Raw genomic sequence first — 22,632 nt, 5'->3', positions numbered from 1 at the left:
ATCAGAAATGTCTCCTACAGTCAACTCTTTTGGTAAGCATATGGCCATGTCTTTTAGAATCAATCATCTTCTCACCAAGGGAAACAACTCCTAAAGCCCATTCGGTTATGGCATGGAGCTCAAAATTCTGGATCTCTGAGTGATTCACAATGGACTTGTATGAATCCCTCTGATTCTATTATGCACGACCAAAGAGATACCAGTTTTCTACTCTCGGAACCACACCCAATACAATGGCAGGACTGAGCCTGTAGTTAATATTCCCATTCTGAAAGGGAGAAGAATGGAAAAAACTCACTGGTACCTGGTCTAGATGGATGTTTTGAGGGGGGGGGATCTTGAAAATGTTCAGCCTCATGATATAGTAAAAGTTGGGGATCATTGTGACCCAAGATGGTAACATGCTTTTGAAAGAAAAAGGCCACAAAGCTTAAATTGAAAAGAAGTTATTGAGTAATTAAGTATTACAATTAGTGAATACGATAAGGAAAAACTGAGTGAACCTACTGGCAACACTTTCTGATAGACTAGCTATGCCGAAAGTTTGTAGGACAAATGATGTCAAGTGCATGAACAGAAAGTTATACGTGCCTACATGGCTGTAAGAGCAGCCGCTGAAGAAAGCACTGTTCTAGGTAGGGGTGTGCAGTGCTTTGTTGCATGACAGCTTTGAATCATGACCATTGCTGAATGAAGATCAAACAATTGTTATACAAATTAAGAGAACACTCATTTCCTCAAATGACAATTGTTGAGAATGCTGTCATCAGCTGGGCACCCATGGCTAATGCCTATCATTCTACCTATTCAGGAAACAGATCCTTAGGCTCACAGTTCAAAGGCAGTCTGGGCAGAAAATTTCATTTTGGAGACCTACTTCCAAAAATAGCAAAGAGCTGGGATACAGGTATGGCTCTAGTGGTAGAGGGCCAGCGGAGCATGCAACCTGAGCAAGGGGGAAACTCTCAGTTTCAACCCCAGTAGTGGCAAAGAAAGAAGAAAGAAAGAGAAGAAAGAGTAGGGAGGGGAGGGAGAGAGAAAGAAAAGAAAAGAATGAAGAGAGAAAGAAAAAAAGAAGTTGCAGGTAGCAACTTCTCATCTTTGAGAGATGAGAAAATCTTGTTGAACACAGTCAACTCAGTGCAAGTCAATATGCACTGCTATGACTAAGTGAAATAAAAAAGAAAGCAAATTTGTTCTCCTGATGAAATGACAAAATCAAGAAAGTAGAGAAGCCTGCTGGTTCTCAAGTAGAGATAGCTCCTAGTTTCTAATATTTTGACCAGCACAAAAATTTTTGTAATAATATGTAGTGTGATCCAACTGAGTCTTGGATCAACCAGGTGGGAAGGACTGTTAAAATAGTAACAAAAGCACACATTTACAAGACATAATTTAAAAAGCATTAGAATTATTTAGTGATGAAACTGAATGCTCAATAACATTATGCATTTTTATCCACAAAATTACAATCAAATATGTAAATAAAGGGAGAGATATTACAAGTAAGGTTAAGATGAAAATCTGTAGATTTTGGACACTTGTAGAATGGAGAAAAATATTTTAATGCATAAATGAGAAAGAATGGATGTTGAAAGTTTCCCCCTAATTTGTGTTTAAAATTGTTTTACTATATTTATTTATTTTATTGTAAAGGTGATGCACAGAGGGGTTACAGTTACATAAGTAATGAACAAAAAAATCTTAAAAATATATACTGGGCTGACAAAGCCCTGAGCACAGAGAGAAGCTTCATTAAGCATTACATGCAAAGGGTGAACTAATTCAGCAGTGATACTATCTAGGAACTATGTTCGAAATGAACTATACAACTTGGGGGGCGGGGAAGAGAGGGAGGGAAAAAAACTGGAAGAAAATGAGGGAGTGACGTTATTCAAAAAGAAGTGTACTCAATACCTGACTTACGTAGCTAACTGCTCTGTACATCACCTTTGCAATAAAAAAAAAAAGCATTACACAATCTGAGTTTAAGCAGTAGCTTTTTTTTTTCACTTTGTGAGAACTAGATGAAATCATTGCAGGTACTAATTTGTTCGATCTATTGTATAGCTATTTACTTTAAGCAAAAAAACCCCACCTGTTCACATGGGGATAAGGGATTGCACTGCAAAGTATGTAAACAACACCATGAAGCACTTATATGGTCTTGAATCTCAGTTTTTCAGAAGTGAGGATGAATGAACTTTTTGTTTATGCTCACTGTAGGGCTCCTCCCTGCCTAAGATACCCAGCTTGTGCCTCTGGCTGCAATGATAGCACCCTCAATGCTGGTGGTCTCAGGCACAGAAGACATCCCAATGAGGACTGGAAAATGCACACAGAAAGTCTGGTTTTTGTTTGCTTGTTTTTTGAGACAGTGTCTTGCTACGTTACCTGGGCTGATCTCAAATGGTTGGGTTTAAGTAATCCTCCTGGTTTTGCCTTCCAAGTAGTTGGGATTACATGCAAATGTCACAATGCTTGACTTTACAATTTGAATTTTTGGGGGAGGGCACATTAGGATTTTTATTTTGCACATGTTTTACATGTGCATTTTTATGATATATTTATTAATGTATTAGTACACAAATTTAGGCATACAATCTTTAAAAGAAAAATATACATACTGTATATTGGAACTGATGGAGTTCTGAACATTTACCCTAAAATATGCATGGCAACTGGGCAAGTGAACAAAACTACAGGAATTTGAGGAACACTGAGGTGAGGATTCTCAGACCTTCTTCCCCCCTAAAGCTGGTCTTAAGACTCTCATATGAGTGATAATCTTTATATACCCAGAAGAAGGGAGCACCATTGCTTGTGGGGAGGAATGACAATGCTGAGAGGAATCTCTTCTATCACATTTTCCCTCCATTCTACATTTTATACTAGATTATTAAATGTAGTATAAAAATACTTTGGCTTTCCTGTTCTTTCAGATTTTCATATCATGTAAATCTTGTTAATCTCATGTTTTACCCTGTTAATCTGTCACTTTTCAGTGAAGTTTCCAGGAACCTTCCCTCTCATGAACCTAAGAGGAGGAGAAGAAAAGGGGGCTCCCCCCTACAGAAATGTGTGCTCATAACACTTTTCAGTCTTTTAGGGAGTGGGGGTAGGTACAGAGAAGGCAATGGAAGGGGTAAGTGATGTGAGCTTCCATTATATGCATGCATGTAAATGTCATAATGGAACCTCCTTTGTATACCTACTATATGATTATAAAATGGTGTTTGTTAAATTGTAGGACAAAACATTTTTTAGGATATGGCTCTGATAATTTAAAATATAACTTGTAGTTCAGTGGTAGAACATGTGCTTAGTAGCACAGAAGACTCTGGGTTCAGTTTTGAGTACAACACACACATAAAGTACAGTTAAAAAATTAAAAATGAACAATTCCTTTAGGATCTGGAATTGGACAAATAAATTATATTTTTAAAATCTGGAGTTTGTAGATCTATGTAACATTATGGATTGTAATAATAAAAAGCTTTTTTTTTTCCTTGCCAAGCATTTTCTTTTCCTGATCTGCTACTAGGTTTAATGAAGTTTTACTATCTATGTGTAACCAACTAACTACTTTATAGCTCTGATTTAGGTAGATATCTCCCCAAATTCAGCATTTTTTTCATGAACAAAATAAAGACTGATTGCTGGCCAGGTCAGCTGGGAGTAAATGCAACACCCTACTCAGAAAACAATGAAAGCAAGAGGGGCTGGGGACAAGGATTAAGGGTGCACAGTGCCAGCTATGTGCTAGGTACTGTTGTAGGTATGGGAGATAGGGCTTGTTCTCTTTGGAATATATTTTATAATTTTGAGAGTAAAGCAAATTTTCACCATGGCTCTAGGTAGAAAGATTAACAATGTAACTGTTGGAGGTATGCCTTGTGGCTTTTTATCCACTTCTGACCTTGCTAAGGCATTCCTTAATAGACTCTGAAAGCTCATCATCCACCTTTCCACACATCCAACACTTAATCCAATAGATTAAAATTTTAATGTCTCATTTTTAATTTTTGTGACAGCCTCACAATGTCATGACAGTTTGAGATATAGAAAGAATAGTGACTTGTTGATTGCTTAGGATATCAGCTCTGGGATATGTTTTAACATTTACTTTCTTTCAAGAATACTTAGAACAGAAGGGCTATTACATAAATACACATCACACTGAAATTATATTGAGTCTTTTATTTGTTTTGTTTTTGTTGCCAGTCCCGGGGAGTGGACTCAGGGTCTGAGCACTCTCCCTGGCTTCTTTTTTGCGCAAGGCTAGCACTCTACCTCTTGAACCACAGTGCCACTTCTGGCTTTTTTCTACATATGTGGTGCTGAGGAATCAAACCCAGGGCTTCATGTATACGAGGCGAGCACTTTACCACTAGGCCATATTCCCAGACTCTATATTGAGTCTTACAAAGTTCCTAAAATAGTTATTTAAGAAGCATGCCCCCCAAATAGAAAAAGAAGCAAGGTTCATTTTATATGTGTGTCATTTGTAATCTCTTCTCATAAATAAAAATTATGATAATGCTTTTAAGTCAGTATATCGCACTTCAAGTGGCAATAGAAATAGATTGCTGCTTTTCATTTCTAGTAATCAATCTGGACATCTATTACCTCTCAATTCTATTTGAATCAGAATTCAAAATATGTAGCATTGTAAAAAAATCATTTGCAAATGACTAATACAATGATTATAACTTAAGAATTATATGTAAAAGAATGCATACTAAGTAAGAAATGTGTCATTTCCTAACATTGCTAATAAAAAGGCATCTTTAACTCATTTTCTCATTAAATCATTTGCCACTGGCTGTGTGGAAAGCTGAGTAACCATCTAGGGAATTTGCTAGTTTCATTGCCAATTTGGAAAATTTTAGGAGGAAAACAATGAGAATTTGCTTCTGATCAACCTGTCTGCATATATTTCACCCCCTAGACCTGAGTTGTTTGTTTTTTTTCCTAGACTCTGGAAAGCCTATATATCTGAACTGTTTTCCTAATCTTAATCCAGAAGTTGGGAGAACGCAGTCATCATCACACAAAAATAGTTTGAAGATTTATTCATCATTAATCTTTCAGTTTTCCAGATTATTTTCTATACTTATTTAGTTTTACACACATGCAGCTTTAGTTTTTTTTTCTTTGTTTTTCTTTTTTTTGCCATTCCTGGGGCTTGGGACTGTCCCTGGATTCTTTTGCTCAAGGCTAGCACTCTACAGCTTGAGCCACAGTAGCCACTTCTGGCTTTTTCTGTATAAGTGGTGCTGAGGAATGGAACACAGGGCTTCATCTGTAGGAGACAAGCAAGCAGTCTACCCCTAGGCCACATTCCCAGCCCAGTTCGTTGAAATTTTAAATCCTCTTTAGTCAGTTCCCCCAAATAGTCCAGACCACAGGGCTGTGTCAGCAGGTCAGGACTGTTTAGTTCTGAGTTTAAGGTGAAACTTCCGAGGGCACAGAAAGTTGTAAAATTTATCAGAGAGAGACAAGAACGGAGAGAAGGCAAAGAAAGATATTTTGGGAGCGCTATACCAGGATTAGGAATATATATATATATCAGCATTGTAGCCTTGGGCATTTTGGCTCTTCCCGTGATCAATACCAGGTGCGCATTGTTGGATTTGAGGTTTAGTGTCTTTTATTAGGAGCAGCGGATGCTGCTAACGTCTTGCACGAGGCTCAATGGATTCTGACATACATTACTAATTACCACTTTGAATCGCGCTGTTAGAAATTAATTACCGTTCAGCACCTCCGGAGCATTTGCAGCGAAGCGAAGAGAAGCCCGGCGCTTCAGATTCAGATTTCGACGCGTTCAGTGTGCATCCTACAAAAGTAAGAAGGTGGGGGGAGGGAAAGGGGGGGAAGGGAGGGGAGGGACGGGTGAGAAGATGCATTGTATGCATCCACCGTTTTGTTAAACGGCAACTCCCTCGGACAACCACTTCTAAGTATCACAAAAATGACGGAAGGAACGAAGGAAGGAATGCACTGGAGGTTTTTCGACACTTTCCCATAAAGTCTCGGCGTCAAAGCGGCAGGTGGGGAGAGAAGAGCTGCACGGTCCCGGCCTCCTCCAGGCGCCCGAAGCGCCGACCGAGGCGCCCGCCCGCGCGCTCCCGCGCCGCCGCACGAGAGCGCGCCTTCGAGGTCCTGGGCGGGCGGGGAGGCGGCGGCGAGGCGCGTCCCCGCGCGCCCGCCCGGGGGCCCAGGAATGAATGGAAGGTTCAATCTCGCGCGCTCGGCGCCGACAGCCAATGACGCGGCCGGGAGCGGCGGCGGGCAGGTGTGCGCGTGCCGCCGCCGCCGCCTGACGCAGGGCTCGGGTCGAGCGGGGCCGGTGTCGCCGCCGTGCCCGCGGTCCCCACCCCGCTCCCGCATTCCCGGCTCGGCCCCGCTCCCGCCACTCGCCAGCTTGCGGCGGCGGCGGCGGCGGTAGCGACGGTGGCGACGGCGCAACCGCGTCGCCTGCCCGGCCCACGATGCGCTGACCCTGTCGACCTCGCCACGCCGGGGCGCTTCCCGGGTCTCCGGGCCGCTCGCCGCCGCCGCGCTCCTCCAGGAAGTGCCAGGCTCCAGGCCGCTTCCCGGGACGGAGCCCCGCGCACGCACACACCCCCTCGTCCTCGCTCCCACCCCGGCCCGGCCCTGCGACGCGACCATGAGGCGCCTGAGGTAAGGCGGCCGGGCCGGGGAGGACACGTGAGCCCCGTCGAGGAGAGCCGGGTGCCGCGCTCGAGGGGAGCGGGACCGCCAGGGCAGGGGCCAGGGCAGGGGCGAGCGCGGGGTGCGGCGGGGAACTGACAGGTCTGGCCGCGCGTTGCGGCGCGTGCGGGAGTCGGGGCGCCGCGTTGCTCCCGCAAGGGCCCGGACCCACCGCCCGCGGTGGCCGCGGGGACGCGGGCGGCCGATGTACTTCCGGGTTCACACCTTTCCCTCGCAGCCCCGCGCCTCGGGGGCCGGCGCTCGGGTGGGCACGGCGCGGCCGCCTGGGCTCACCGGCGAGGGTTGGGGGAGGGCGGGGAGGAGCCGAGCCGGCGCGGCCCGGGAGGGAATGGGGAGGGCGGAGGCGTGGGGGTGGGGTGGGGTGGGAGAAGGACAGGCCCCGCCCGGAGCGGACGCGGGCAGCGTGGAGCTAGGGGTCCGCGCGGCGGGGGTCCCTCCCGCGGCCGATGCGGGATCGTGGGGGCCCGCCGCTAGGGGGCGTCCGCACCTTCCCGGGCGCGCTCTCCACCGACCCGGCCGCTTGGTACCGGGCCGGCGTCGGGGATCCTGCCCGCCTGGGCATCACAATTCCTGCGTGTTGACACCGAGTGTTTCGGAGAGAACGAGGAAGGACGCGCGTGGATTTAGATCGGTTTTGAAAAAGGGGGGCGGGGGGGCGGGGAGTGGAGGGAATAAGATAGCAGAGAGGAAACGATCCGTGTTGCAGGAACCTTGACTGCTGGGGGACACTTGTCTGCTGGTGCTGGGAAGGATTTGCACGACCAAACTTTTCCTTTTTCTTGTTGTAACTAGGCGTCGGTTAAACGTTGCGTGTTTTCGGCTAACCTGTGACAATATGTACTTAGAGCCCTCAGTGCGGGAATTTCTTAAATGTTAGTGATTGTTAGTCCGCCATTTTGAGTTGTTTCATGTCACACAGGATGAAATCTTGGGTGCCTGTGTTCCCTTGAGTTTCCCCCCTTGCAGTTCCTTCTGTGGACCTGTTTCCATCCCTGGGTTCTTAAGGTTACTAGGAAGTATGATTACTTGTTCCTAGCTCTGAGTGCTCCCGTGAGGGTTTTTAATACCTGCCATTAATTGTGAATGAATACATCATTCTCCTGTTTCGTGGTAGTTTTTATTTTTCTTCACCAGTATTGTAGAAATGAACATTACAATAGGTGATAACTAGTACTAGAATATGTTAAAAAATTTTTAACATTGCGGGAAAAGTGTAATTTAAACTGATTTTTACCCTGATCAAGAAAATAGTCAATTTTTTTTGTGTGTGATTAGTATCATATTTGACCAGATCATGGAAGAACTGTTTAAAAGGGCAAAATTGTAAGCCTAATAAAAATGTAAAACTTTTCAATTTTATTTGTTCTTTTGAAAGCTTTCAGAGGAACTTTAAAGATTAAAGTTGAGTTCCTGGAAATCATGCTGGTGTACGATATTTTAAGTGTAAATTTGTTGTGAGATTTATGCTATTTTTTTTCCTGCAGTAGATTTGATAGAAAAATAGCCTACAAAAAATAAAAGAATATATAATAGTCTAGCATTTAGATTAATAATTAGACCTTTGTTCATTGTGGAGACAGTTCTTCTCAAATTATCTTTGCATCTATGAAGTACTTCATTCCCACGTGCCTTTCTAATATGTTAAAAATCTTTAGAAATTAAATGGAAACAGGCCTGTTTCTAGTACTTTGGGAAGGGGCGTCACAAATGTATAAGAAATTTTATTAGAATTTTCTCTTTTACAAAAAGGATCAGCTAATCATTGCCTGATAATAACTTGAAGATTTAAGGAATTGAATCAGTTTGTAATGTATTTTGGCTATTGGAACTGTTTATGGAAACTTCTTTATGGAACTAAATGATCCAATGATTATATACCCATTTTTCAATTTCAAACTGTAGAATGATTTATTATACATGCTTTGTGACCACACTTTTTAAAAAAGAGAGAATGAAAATGAATCAGAATTCAGTACCATCTCTACTAGGTTGACACAACTGTAATTGAATGCATATTGAGATCTAAAATTTTTGAATTTAAAGCTACATTCATTTTAAAGGATGTTGAACATGTAAGTCCCCAAAAGCCAGCAGAGTTGTAGTAAATACTTTGGGTCTAAGATTTTTCTTTCTGTATGTGTTGACTCTGAAAGAAAAAAAAAATTAAGCAGATCTTTTCTGCCTGAAACCTTAATAATGATTAATGTTTGCTCTTGTCATTTTTGGAATTTATAACACATTGCTATCATAATTTACAAAAAATTAAAGGAGAAAATATTATTAAATAAAACAGGTGTGCTTGACAATTGTCAAGTATAGTGACTGATGTCGCTTTAAAATTATTGAAGTGCTCCAAATTTGGGGACTGTCTTAGCAAGCTGAGGTCAAGAAGTGATTGATAAGCATTTAACTTAATCCAGAATCACGTTGATTAAGAAAAAAAAGGGCGATACAAAGATGTATTAGCTTACAAGAAACTATTAAAGCTATTAACAATGACAGGGTCAGGTAAAGAGTGTTCTTGTTTCATATATTTTATACTAGGATTTAGTTTTCCTTTAAAATTCTCAAGTGCACAGAGTGTTTTATGTTTAAATGTTTTAGAACCAGTACTTGGCTTCTTTTGCTCTTTAAAAGCACTGTTTTGCTGAATTACAAGGGGAAAAAAGAATTTCTAGCTTGTCAAACAGAACAATGAAATTGCTTTACATTCAGCTACTTAATATTGATTTATAAAAATGTATTGAGGAATATGAGGTGTATAGAATTTGATCGCTTTGAAAAACTTGCTCACCGGTACATGCACAATAAATAATGCTGTGTTCAATTTCTAACACCATGATGCTCTGTGGAGTCGCTGACCATAGTGCTGAATCAAGGCAGCCATATTGGTCACAGTTCATTCTAGCTGAATGAAAACTGTACACAGAAATTACGTTTGGCTTAAGTAGTGTCACAGCTGTATGCAATTGTAGATCTGTATTTCATTTTAATTTAATTCTTGTATTTTTAATTTCATCCATCCAAAAATTGTAGTAGAGAAATTTTATCCCAGAAGTGTATTAATTTGCTGTACAACATTGATTTTGAATAATGTCAGTAAAATCAATAGGATCTGTAATGCTGGAGATTTTCTCTTTCTTTGAAAGTGCCTACTTCCAGATTATGACTTTTAATACCAGTTTAATCAGCCAGTGAATTAACTAAAAAAAACATATAATTTTAGTTAATAACACACTAAGGTTGAATATTTACCTTTGTATACAGTTTTTGATTGATGTTCATATTCTGGCATTATAAAACCAATATGATATATGGCTATCAATCCTAGTAAAATTAGTAATCTTTCATGAAATAAAGTTCACAAAGAAACAATAAGCTAGAGAAAGTTAGAAATAAAGAAAACTTGAAGTTATGGTGATCTGAACCTAGCACGTGGGGAAATTTGCGATTGTTTTTAGGCAGGAAAAGTACCAGGCTTTCAGTGCTTACAGTAATATATTGTGGTCTACATTGCGTGCCATGTACACTGGCATGAAACAATTGTAGAAAGTATTGGGAAAGGAATGTTGCAGTATTTTTTAAAATTATTTTAGCAAAAAATTGTTGTTTTAAGCATAGAGCTTCCACATTATTTTCCTAAAAATAAAATGAGTAGACATGTAGGATCATCAAATTAAAGGTCAAAGGTGACAAACCAGGACAAAGGGCATGAAGCTCATTTTGAAGCAATCAGTTTCTAGGTTTTCCGTGGTTGAACAAAAGCTTAATTGTATAGAGAAAAGGTCTTAGAGTTAAATGAGTACTTCTAATGCTGGAAAAATATGTTTCAAATTGTCTAGATGTGTTCAGATCAATATTTTATGGTATATTTAGGAATGTAAGAGCTGAAGCTCCTTTTTGTTTTTCAGATAATTTTTCAGTGTAATATTTATTTAGGATACTCAGGAATATTTTTAGCAAAATATTCTTCATGTTGTATCTGCTAAAATAGACTATTTTTGGTAGATTAGAATTTTTTAAATCTGTAAATTATTAGTTTTTTAAAAAAATGATTTATTCTCCTTCACTATTTAAAATAGTGTTTTTCTATAATAGTACACTTATTTCACCATTAGATTACTGTCAGTAATGTAAACATGAGGAACCTCTCATATCTTTTTCATTAAAATATTTTTAAATACTTACTGAAAATATCTAGAATCACTAAAAATTCCCATTTAGTTCTTAAATCTATGGTAGGATTAAAATTTTAATATTAACAATATATATTAAAATTTAATGTGTGTTGAATCAAATTTTGATAATATTAAATAGAAGTGTTCAGTTTTACTTGGAGTCAGTTTATTCAGAATACCTACTATAAAGTGTTTAATTATAAGTTTCTGGTGGCCTTCCAAATATATGTGATACAGCTTTTCAAAGACAGGGATTTTGCTGCTATTTTTACTCTTTCTTTAATCTAAAACCAGATTTTAAGGTTTGTCTCTTTGCTTAATGTAAACTAAGCAATGACTTAACCTGTGAGCTTTATTATAGGAAAGCTCTTGTCTCATAAAATGGAAAGTACAATCATTTGCATTGAAAAAACCAACTGTGTGATGACTCAGTTGTATTGTGTCTCAACTTTGTTTACATGTCAGAATTGTGTTTAGTTGTTAATATTTGTGCCATAATCTGTCTTCATACAATCACGACAGCATACTTGTTTACTGAAATTGTTACCACTGAAGTTTTTTTGTTTTCTAGAATACATTCTTATTTATAGGATTTGAGGAAAATGATAACTTACTGTTACCTTGTACAAAACCAATAAATTCTCAATTTGTAAAATGATTGAACAAGTTAAGTTCCTCTTTGTGATTCAGCAGTGTTACAATTATTGTCCTTTAAAGTTGTTTATAATGTATTAAAAGTTAAATCTTACAGTTTTTCACTGTGTAAAGGTGCAACTTTGAAATTGTTTTTCATTAATTATTATAGCTTTCATTCTCAAAATAATTTTAAGTGTATTTCACCAAGTATAAAACTATGTAAATTTAAAACTCCAATAAGATTTTTTTAACTTTCAAAGTTACAAGTAAATATTTGTGTAGATGTCATTAGTAGTATATTTTCTTTACTTCTTTGTGACTGAGGATACAGCATTATCAATGCCCAGGTAATATCTAAAATTACACTGGGATTTTTAATTGCAAAATAATTTCTCTAGATTTTACTTATGCAACTTTTAAATATAGTTTGCAATTAATTGCAATTAATGATAATTATAATAAGGTTGCAATTAATAAAATTCTTACAGAGGAGCGTGTAAGAAAACATTTTTGTTGTTGTTGTTGGTCATGGGACTTGAACTCAGGACCTGGATATTTGTCCCTGAGCTCTTTTGCACAAAACTAGCACCTACAACTTTGAACCACAGCTCCATTTCTGGTTTTCTAGTGGTTGAGTGGAGGTACGAATCTCACAGACTTTCCTGGCCAGGCTGGCTTTGAATCTCATATCTCAGGTCCTCAGATCTTTGAACCCCATATCCTCAAATCTCAGCATCCTTAGTAGCTACGATCATAAGCACAAGTCACCATTGGACAGCAAGAAAACATTTGGATAAAGTACCCATATTCAAATACATTCATGTGTTAAGTATCCACATCTAATATCTCACTAGTATATTCTAAGTTATAGTCAATATAAAAAAGATTGTTCTGATGTTTGTGTCGCTGTTTGCTATATGATTTTTAACAGTGACATTTCAAAATTTTTCCCACCTTCTATTCTAAAAAAAAAATCACATTGTTGCCTGTTTTGCTTTCTGGAATATATTTTAAGGGTGATAATTGAGATGTACTCTAAAAAGATTCATTTTTGTTATAAAATTTAAGGTAAATAGTAAATCACAATATACTTTAAAATTATATTTTTGAAAATACTGATAGCAACAAAAATTATCCTACATATTTTTAAATTTATTTGAGAAATTAGAATAAAAAACTTTTATTATAGTTATACTTTTGTACTAGTTAATAATCCTAATCATTAAATTTTTGTGGACTTTTGAATTTTATTAGTATTAGAAGTAAAAGTTAAAATGAAAATTTTTGGAAATAAAGTTCTGAGTAATGTGTTTTGTAGTAGTATTTTATTTTTATTCATTTCTCTGGCTTAGTAGCTTGACAGTTTCTGAATAAACAAGTCATGACACTTTTACATTTAGTTACATTAGCATATTTCAAAAATCAACATAAACTAGTTCAGGTTTTTTTTGTTTTGTTTTGTTTTTTAATTTTCTTCTCTTGGTACTATGCTAGGGCTTGAACTCAAGGCTTGGGTGCTGTCTCTTGGATGCTGGCACTCTGTCACTTGAACCACACCTCTACTTCTGGCTTTTAGTGGCTGATTGGAGATAAGAGTCTCACGGTCTTTCCTGCCCAGGCTGGCTTTGAACCGCAGTCCTCAAATCTCTGCCTCCTGAATAGTTTAGGATTATAGGTATGAGCTTCTTGCACCCTGCTATAATACTTCAGTTCATTAGATCAGGATAGGAGGAAATATTAAGTCAAGAAAGTTTGTAATATAAAATACTTGCAAGTTTGGCAGTTCTATAACTGTAAATCTGTTTCACATATAGAAAGCATGAGTGTGTGTGATTGTGGTTGGAGGTGTGTTGTCAGGGATTGAAGCCCAGATCTTGCATGTGTCAGGCAAGTGCTCTGTCACTGAGCTGCTACATTCCCACTCCCATAAAATAAGGCAGGAGTTACTTTATTCATTTATTTTATTTTACTTTTAGGAGTTTACTTATTTACATGTGTTATTTCCAAGGGCAAAGTCATTTATTGACTGTTAAATTTAAAAATGAAAAATATGATTTACACACAAATTTTTTTGTATGCAAGTCTTTCATTTCCATAAAAACTATTCTAGAGATTGTAAACCCAGATTCAGAAGTTTCATTGAATCATTCATTTATTGGAAAATAATGTGCTGAACACTAAAGACTGCTAGGATTAAAATAATGAGTTAAATATTGGAAATCACCACCACCATAGGGCATAGATTCAAGTTAAAAGAACACTATTTAGAGAGCTCTTATAGTAAACTACCATCTAGTATTACAGAGTAAAGGCACTGTCTGTGCTGAGTAAGAAACAGTAAAGAAAAGAGCTTTAGGTGGAAATTTACATGGGGAACAGGAACTGGTGTAGTGAGAGGATGGAGAAATATATTCCAGGATTAACAATCCTAATTAGATTTTATTTTCTAATAATTTTAATGAACTCTTTTATTTAACAAAAAATTATAGGCTTAAGTAACCCATACATAAGTAAAAAATATACCATGTTTCCTAGTATTCACACATTTAAGAAATTAAGCATTGTTACTCCAAAAAGTCACATGAGAATATTTACATGTCAAATAATTTATATAACATTTACCTATGTTCCTATTATAGTTATGCAATAATCTATATTTAAACTTAATTATGTTTACCTATTTTCTCATTTGTGAAAACTTTAATACCATTCGTTAGTATCAGTGGAGATGTAGGTTAAAGAAGAATGCTATGCCCAAGACCCTAGGTTCTATCCTCGGTAACACAAAAAAGGCAAAAGGTCAAAAAAGGAAAAAAAGAATCCCATAAACCTGTAGTCATCAGTTAAATATATGCATTATCTGGGAAATAACTCCAGTTCACTGCACTTTCTGAGTTAGTGATCTTCCTTCCTCAGCCTCTAGGGTTTTGAGGAATTAACTTGTATGTATACCTCTTTGCCTGGCTGTCAGTTGAACTCTTAAATGACATTACTTAGCCAAACTCTGTTATGTCGATTTCAACTTAATTAAACTTGTAATTTATAATTTGTTTAAATTATTTGAAAACAGTATTTAACAACTCTTAACTGTTGCATTTATACCTCTTTCAAATACGTTAGTCTGAACTCTCTGAAATGTTAGATAGCAAGGCTGTGCGTATTGATAGAAGGAAATGGCACAAGTCGGGTATGATAAATGTATAATAAAATGTGTATGAATGAAATGTACAAAATAAGATGATACAGGCTCATTTATTGGAAAGCTCTAGTTCAGTAAGTTTTATAACATTGTTAGAGTCTGTCATTGTGTCTTTTGGTTGTAAACACAGGATAACAGGGATTTAATGTACAGAAGTTCACATGTCTTTTGTTCACATTCTTTCTCTGTTCTTTTCAAATCCTAGTGGAATTGTCATCCTTTGTAAGACAAATCTAAGGTCAACATTCAGTTAGAACTCTGTAATTTGGAAAGCTCTAATTCCTTTTGAGAAAAAATTAAATTGTAACAGTAAACAGGAAAATAGTAGGACCCTGGATGGTAGTAGATAAGAGATACATACTCCAACCTGTTTTCTAAAACGTAACTCTAATCCCAGAATAAGTGATAATTCAGGAGTTTTTCTTCCAACTGCTACTTTATGGCCTATGTATGGCATGTTTCATTGTGGTGTGGCATCTACCAGTGGCTGGCTATATCAGAAACATCACTATTATGTTTTCAAAGTGAAAGCATTTTATTAAAATTAGATATAAAATATACTTGGTGACTAAATGTGCTACTATTGATTTGTCTCTCAAAAAGTATTTGAATGTATCAGGTTATATTATATCATGGGTACTATTACCATAATAAGTTTCTCATAATTTCCTATCTAAAATATACCTGGAGAGTCAGGTTCATCAAGAAACACAATTTGGGCTGGGAATATGGCCTAGCGGCAAGAGAGCTCGCCTCCTATACATGAAGCCCTGGGTTCGATTCTCCAGCATCATATATCTAGAAAACGGCTAGAAGTGGCACTGTGGCTCAAGTGGCAGAGTGCTAGCCTTGAGCAAAAAGGAAACCAGGGATAGTGCTCAGGCCCTGAGTCCAAGCCCCAGGACTGGCCAAAAAAAAAACCGAACACAATTTTATAGAAGTTGATTTTAACTGTTGTAAATACTTATATACACATATTATATATACATATATGTATAATACTTAGATGTATGAAGGTATAAGAGATTAAAAAGTTTTTTTTTCAAATTTTTATTATCAAACTGATGTACAGAGAGGTTACAGTTTCATACATTAGGCATTGGATACATTTCTTGTACTGTTTGTTACAAAAAGATTAAAAAGTTTTAAAACTACATTGTTAATGAGATGATGAACTTGACTACATCTGAATGCTCTTGTTTAAAATGCTTTTACAACCTATGTCTTCTAATAGAAATAAGAGTCAAGTTTATACCAATTGTTTATCTAATTTTGCTAGGTGAGTCTTAAACTGTATACAAAAAAAGTTTACAGGTCATTTCACAGAGTTAAAACTTGGGCATTTTATTGCTTTCTAATGAGCCATTAAGTTGAAGAAGAGGCACTTAAATAGGCAATTAATGTAGTACTGACTTGAGCTCTCTGATTTTAGGTTCTTCAGAAGACGATGAGGTCATTCAACCAGGTTTCATCAGCCCCAGGTTAGTCTGCTTTTTAAATTAAGTATTTAAAAATATTTCATTTAATGTTTTAGAAGATCACTAGGGACATATGAGAAAACTTGACTAACCTTCATAATTTCTTCCTTGTGATTTTCTACTTTGGTAAGATAGGCACTGTGTCCCACTGTACTCTACACATAACACACCATTAATAAAACTGCTGCTACCACTAAAACTCCATGTATGGCATCACCTAATTAACTCCTTTTTGTGCTGAATTTAACAGTACTGGATTTTGTGATTCCTTTTTCCATAGCTCAGGACAACAGATATTTAAATGCATAAAGAAAGGAAAAGTATTCATGACTTATTCATTGTTTTAAATTCTGAATAATCACTAACTAATACCTGATGAATTTAAGTAAAAATTTAGATATAGTGCTGTTTTCAAACAATTCATCATAAAAAGTACAATACATTATAAACTTTCTGGGGATTTCCCTTATTTGGGAAGTTTCATTTATATTGTTTTTCACATACAAGTATAAAATTTTGCTCATTCTCCTACTGAAAAGTTGAGTCTTTTGCACTTTTAATATGTTAAACCTAGACTTCTGATGCAAAAGTTTGTTTTCATATATTACCTACTTCCATAATATTATTTTTAGGTAGTGATTTTATTTGATAATGTTACTCAAATTTCTGTCCTGGACTCAGTTCTTGGCTGGTTCTCCATTGAAAGCACGCATAAGAGCTATGATAAAGTATTCATTGGTACAAACAAAAAGACACTATTCTCTTATGAAACTTTCCAAATAGAGTCTGAGTAGCCAGGGAAAAGCAGTAAAGATCAAAGGTTTCAATGTTGAAGACTATAATAGGTATTGCTTTTTGACACTTTTTTTCTGTAGCCAATATTTGGTCATGGAGATGATACTTTAATGACTATTGTAGTAAATAAGATTCTCAGAAGTTGTTATGATATTTTCTATATAACTAGTTTTCTTCTCATTGAGTGTGGCTTTCTCTGGAGGCAAATAGGTTAGTACTGAGATATTTTTCTCTTCTGTTGGGAAATAATGTTAACACCAATGTGTTAAGTGATGGCAATAAAGTTTCATGTCTGTGTTTCCTTGTGATTAAAATGGGTGTTTGTAGAGGAAAGGTACTACTTTCACTAAAGCAAAAGTTATTTCTGGAGATTGAATTTTAAGCTGAAAGGCTGCATATCAGTGGGGCCTATCTCCTCTTTGTGTAGATAAGAAAACTGAGGTCCTGAGAGGCTTAGAAAGTAGCCCAAGGCCACAAGATTAGTGTATGGGATCCCAACTCCCTGGCCTTCAATTTCTAGCTGTGTGTTTTTTACTCCACACAGATTTATTTCCTACACAGACATCTTTAAAGCCTGAACATTTTTCTTTCTTTGTCTTTTACCTCTGTACTGTTGTTTTCATCCCTTTTTGTGATGTACTTGCTCTTTTTCCCAAGTGAACTTTAAGTATAGATATTGAAATCATACTTGGGTATGAAATAGCCATACTTTTCACTTGGTTATTTCCTTTGGTAATATGAAGTTCTAACTAGTAAACCTTCCTTTCTTTTGGAGAAGGAGAAATAAATGTGTACTTTAGTGTTCATACATACACAGTCTTAGGGTTTTCTATTACTGCAAAGAGATCTTTAAATTATTAAATGTATATGTTCAAATGATGTAGGTGAAAAGTAATGCTTTTCATTTTTCAAACACAGCATGAAATTTCCCTTTCTGAGCAAAATAATATCAGGTATATTTGTTTTCTAACCTGTTGCTACCTTAATTAAAATCAAGGAAAATATTTGCTGAGCATTTTTGAAAATATTTGGTAGGGTAATTCTAAAATTTATTTTTTCCTTTTTATTGGGGAAAAAAACCATGTTCATGTAAAGGGAAATTTTGTAATTAGTTTTTTCAAAAAGACATTCTGTATAATATGGTGGTCTTAAAATAATGTTCCCTTTCCGAATTAATTGTTGCTCTAAACCTTTAATGAAACAATAACTAAAAAGGAAACCTTTCCAAATGTTCATTCGATGAAGTTGTAAAAGCAATGAGTAGAAAACTTAAAAAATTTGTGCTACTCAGTTTCTTTAGTTCCAGGATCACAGGTAATTATCCTCAGGAACACATTAAGAAGATGATACTAAAGGAAATGTTTAAGAGATTTGTCCCAGCTGTGAAAAAGGAACAGCCATTGCGTTTTGCTCCAGATAAGAAAACTAAATGAGATGAGAACGGAACTGTGTTTTTGGAAACAAAAACAAAGTTCCCCCAGGTTCTGAAGTGCCTCTTTCTACCAAAGCTCCCTGTCAGCGCTCTTTTTTTTTTTTTTTTCTTAAAGAATGTTAAGAAAGTTGCTGCCAAGGTAGTTTGCAAACATGCAGTGAAATGGGTGGAATCAGGATCGGTTTCCCGACTTGTGGGTAGGCAGTCATTCTGAGGAAGAAATCTTATCAGGACCAACCTGGGTCCCCCAAATCTACTCTACCAGGAGTCTACCCCCTCCTGCTGGCATTTGCAGATCCTTCAAAGGATGGTGGAGGCTTTTCTCCTGGCTTCCAAATAAGAGCGGCCGCCGGGCTGGTTGAAGTCAGTTCCATTTTAAGGGGAGCATGGTAGAGGCAGAGGCAGATATTTTTTAGGTTCAGATTCTCCCTCTCTCCTTGACTTCTCCTACCTTGGATTTAGAAGGTCTGGCATATCTTAAAAGGAACAAATTATAAACGATAGATTTTGGAGATTTAGTGAGGATACTAGGTTGTGCCTAGTGTTTTTGCTTTAGTAGTCGAAGGGGTTTTTCTTTTCTTTGTTCTTAGGGACAGTGTGACAGTGCCTTAATTAGTAAGATAGCACCAGCCTTCTTTGGAATGCCTGGGTTTCTAGAAAGGAGGTGATGTGACAGATAAAGGGAAAAGTGATACAAGATGGAAAGGTGAGAAGTTGCAGGCGGGAGGTGGAGGGAATGAGGGGGAAAGGAAGGAAAAAGGCAAGGAAAAGAAGGTTTCCGAACCCTGGGGCCCATGCTGCTTGTGAACACAGGGGCTGCAAACCTACTGCTCGGGGCTGCAGACCGGGTTGGAGGGGTGGGGAGGAAGGGTGGAGTCGGACACTGCAGCGCCACAGCCCCTCCCCCTAGTTTTAAGAACTGAAGCATTGTTTCTTGGTTTAATAAAAGTCACTCCTTGCTTCTAGTAGAAAACGACGATGGTGGGCCCTGACTCTTCTTTAGCTCTTTGCATTGTATTGTGGAGGGGAGCGGGCTGACAAGCTGAACCTCTTTTTTAAAATGGGGAAACCTAAGATTGTGATAATTAAAGGGCATATGGCTGATTATTTCTTGTATTCTAGACCTACTGCATTGATTTTTTTTTGTAGCTGATTGAATAAATTTTAAAGGCATTTCAAAAGAACTATGATATACTAAGCTGTAAAACATTTGGCTTTCACAGGTATAAAACATGCGTTTTGAGTCAAACACTGGTCTTACTGGCACTAAAAACAAGTAGGAAATGAGAAAAAAATTAAAACCAGGAGACTTCAGGAAGGTGACAAATTGAAAAGCATTGTAGGAGACTCATAGGACCTTTTTATGTGAAAGAAGCACTCCAAGCTTTAAGAGCTTATGGTCAGTTTATAAAGGGATCTTAGGCTCAAAAGATTTGGGGAAAAGGGAGAAAAGACAAATCTATTTAAAAGATTATGTCATGTCCTTGAATTGGTGAAATTCTTTACTTCTCTGCCTTTCCAGCTCCCTTCTCTTCTTCCCCTTACTTTTTCCAGCCTTCTACCACTTCCCCTTTTCATTATCCCATCCCCACACTATGTAAATGTATTTATTTGCCTTAAATTCTTCGTGAATGAATTTTAGGATTCTCAGGGTTCCCAGTTGGAAAAAGCCTTCTACACAACTTGAAAGCCTGTTGTCCCTCTCAGGAAATGAATGAGTCGATAACCTCTGACACCAGTGGGCAGTCCAGTGAACCCTACCTTAATTCCTCTAATACTGGAGGCCCCTAAGCAGGCATAATGTGAATTTACTAACTATCCTATCCAATATTGTTCAGCCGTGGTATTCCACATTTGCCTATATATTGATAGGTTTGAATTTTGTCAATTTAATTTAGGATTCAGAATGCAGCTTTTGTGCTTCTGACTTTTGTGATTAAACTTTTCTAATGAAAAAGAAATGTGTTGATGAACCTTATTTACAATAAATATTTAACAAAACCAAACTTCACTGGCTTGTGAATTTTATAATTACCTTTAGTAAATAATAGCACTTCATCTCAATTTAAATAAATACTTTATCAGATTATTTTTTTCCTAATACTAGATGTTAACTTTAAGTAATTTTTAAAATACAAAAATAACTTTCTCTTTTGTAATGAAACTTTTATATTTAAAACTATATTAAAGTCTTATATTTAATGTCTACCTTATAATTTAATACTACCTTATAAGTCTGCTGAATAAGTGTAATAATTACCAGTTTCTGTTGTTAAAATAATGTCTAATAAATGTTTTGTTAGTAAATATTTTCAGATTGGGGAGCTTTTGTTACACTTACAGAAACATTTGGGTTTTTACACTTTTTCCTTTCTACCTACCAGCTATTCCCATAAAAATAAATAAGAGCTTGCCTTCTTCCTTGAGACTAACAAAAGAAATAAACAGCTGAAACATCTTTACAAATTTATCAGTTTTAATGGACATTATTGATCATAAACCCCTGAAAATATTGTCTATTTTTATATCCATCCATTTCTTTCAGACCTGAACCAATTACATTTATTTTTAGTTGCCTAAAATACAAAGGGTGTTTGTAGGTGTGTGTTTGTGTGGTTTTCAATAGCTTCTCCACGCAGAATCCCAACCTTTTAGGTTGTGTCAAAGACTGTGGGCTTGCTTGAAGATATGGGGAGGGAGATGGCAGGGCATGGCTCTGGCACGGTGGGGGAGGGTCAGCTGGTAGCTTTGCCTAAGGGAAGTGCTATCTGTACAGTTAGTTTTTCCTTAAACTGCTTGTTTAAGAAAATGGGGGTTGGGTTGAAGGAAGACTGGTGTGTACCTTTTAATGTTTCCATCAGGGTGATATTTTGTATTTTAAAGTAAAACATCTCTAGGTAAACTCTTAATACCTACTAGAATATTCGATGAAGGGGGTAATATTTTTGTCACCATCGAATAGTAACCATCTTTTAAACGGTTTGGAAAAGTAGAGAGTAAGCATTTGAAACCGGGGGTCCGTGCAGAAGGGACGGGAGGACCTTAATCCGCTGTTAAATTTTCGTTTATTCACCTCTTCTACCCAACGGCACAGAGGTGATATTTTTAAAGTCAGGCTCCGATCAATAGTAGAGGAGTTTACCTTTTCCTCCCCCCCACCGGCCCCTCTCTCTACACCCACCCGGACCAGTGCCTGCTTTTCCTCCCCCACCCCTTTCTCCCGCTGGGCTTTGCTGCCTCCTCTCTTGGCAGCTCCTCTTCACCTCCCCTGCCCCTGCTCCCCTCCCCCTCCTGCTCCCTGTCTCTCTGCTCTTGGGGAACAATCACCACTGATTGAGGTTCACTCTACGTTAGGCTGGAAAACTGGGTTGTTATTTAGGAAGTCATTAATCACATCTCCTCCTCCGGAAAGAGATGGCGGAGAAACCTGTGAAGTACAATTCCTTACCAGTCCCTTTGTAAAACGTTCTGAAATGATAGACCTAGATAGGATTTGATTGCCTGAAGGTAGTAACGATTTTTCTGGCAGAATTATTTTATTTTAAATTTGCAAAAAAAAATCCAGACCATATTAGGTAATAGGTAATAATGTTCTTTTTTTTGGCGTTTTGGTCGCCGTGTTTTATCAATATCTAAAGTTTAATGAAGATGTAATTAGATTTAACCTAGTCTTTTATAAATTATGTCTTTTCGTATAAGAATTAATTACTATCCCAAGGAGGTATACTGCTGTGGAGTAGCTGAATTCCTAGGGGAAAGAAAAAAATCAGAATATCAGTTGCTCTATTTAAATGGCTCGCTCCTGTGAGCTTATTTAGACAGACTTGTGTCTAGGGCACGCGTGTGCACATTTATGACTGCCGTTTTCTTTTAAATCCACGACTCTCAAGGACCCTCTATTGTGTTTAAATAGAAGCACAAAATCAGCATTCTGATTAATCATAAAGGAGCATCCCAAATTGTCTTTAAGATAACATGTTTGAGCTTTTTCCGTGTTCATTCATAAATTATTTTGATGTCAGCGCAGATGAAATGGCGATTGGTTATCTCTTCCTCTTGCCAGCCCCTTAAGGATCCGAGGTGAAATTAGTAGCAAGAAAGCATGTAATTGACAAAGTCACGTGTGCTCAGGGGGGCCAGAAACTGGAGAGAGCAGAGGGGGAAAAAATCAAA

Source organism: Perognathus longimembris, chromosome 9 (genome assembly GCF_023159225.1).
Source record: "Perognathus longimembris pacificus isolate PPM17 chromosome 9, ASM2315922v1, whole genome shotgun sequence".
Classification (NCBI taxonomy): Eukaryota; Metazoa; Chordata; class Mammalia; order Rodentia; family Heteromyidae; genus Perognathus; species Perognathus longimembris.
Note: the sequence above shows the minus strand (reverse complement) of the source record.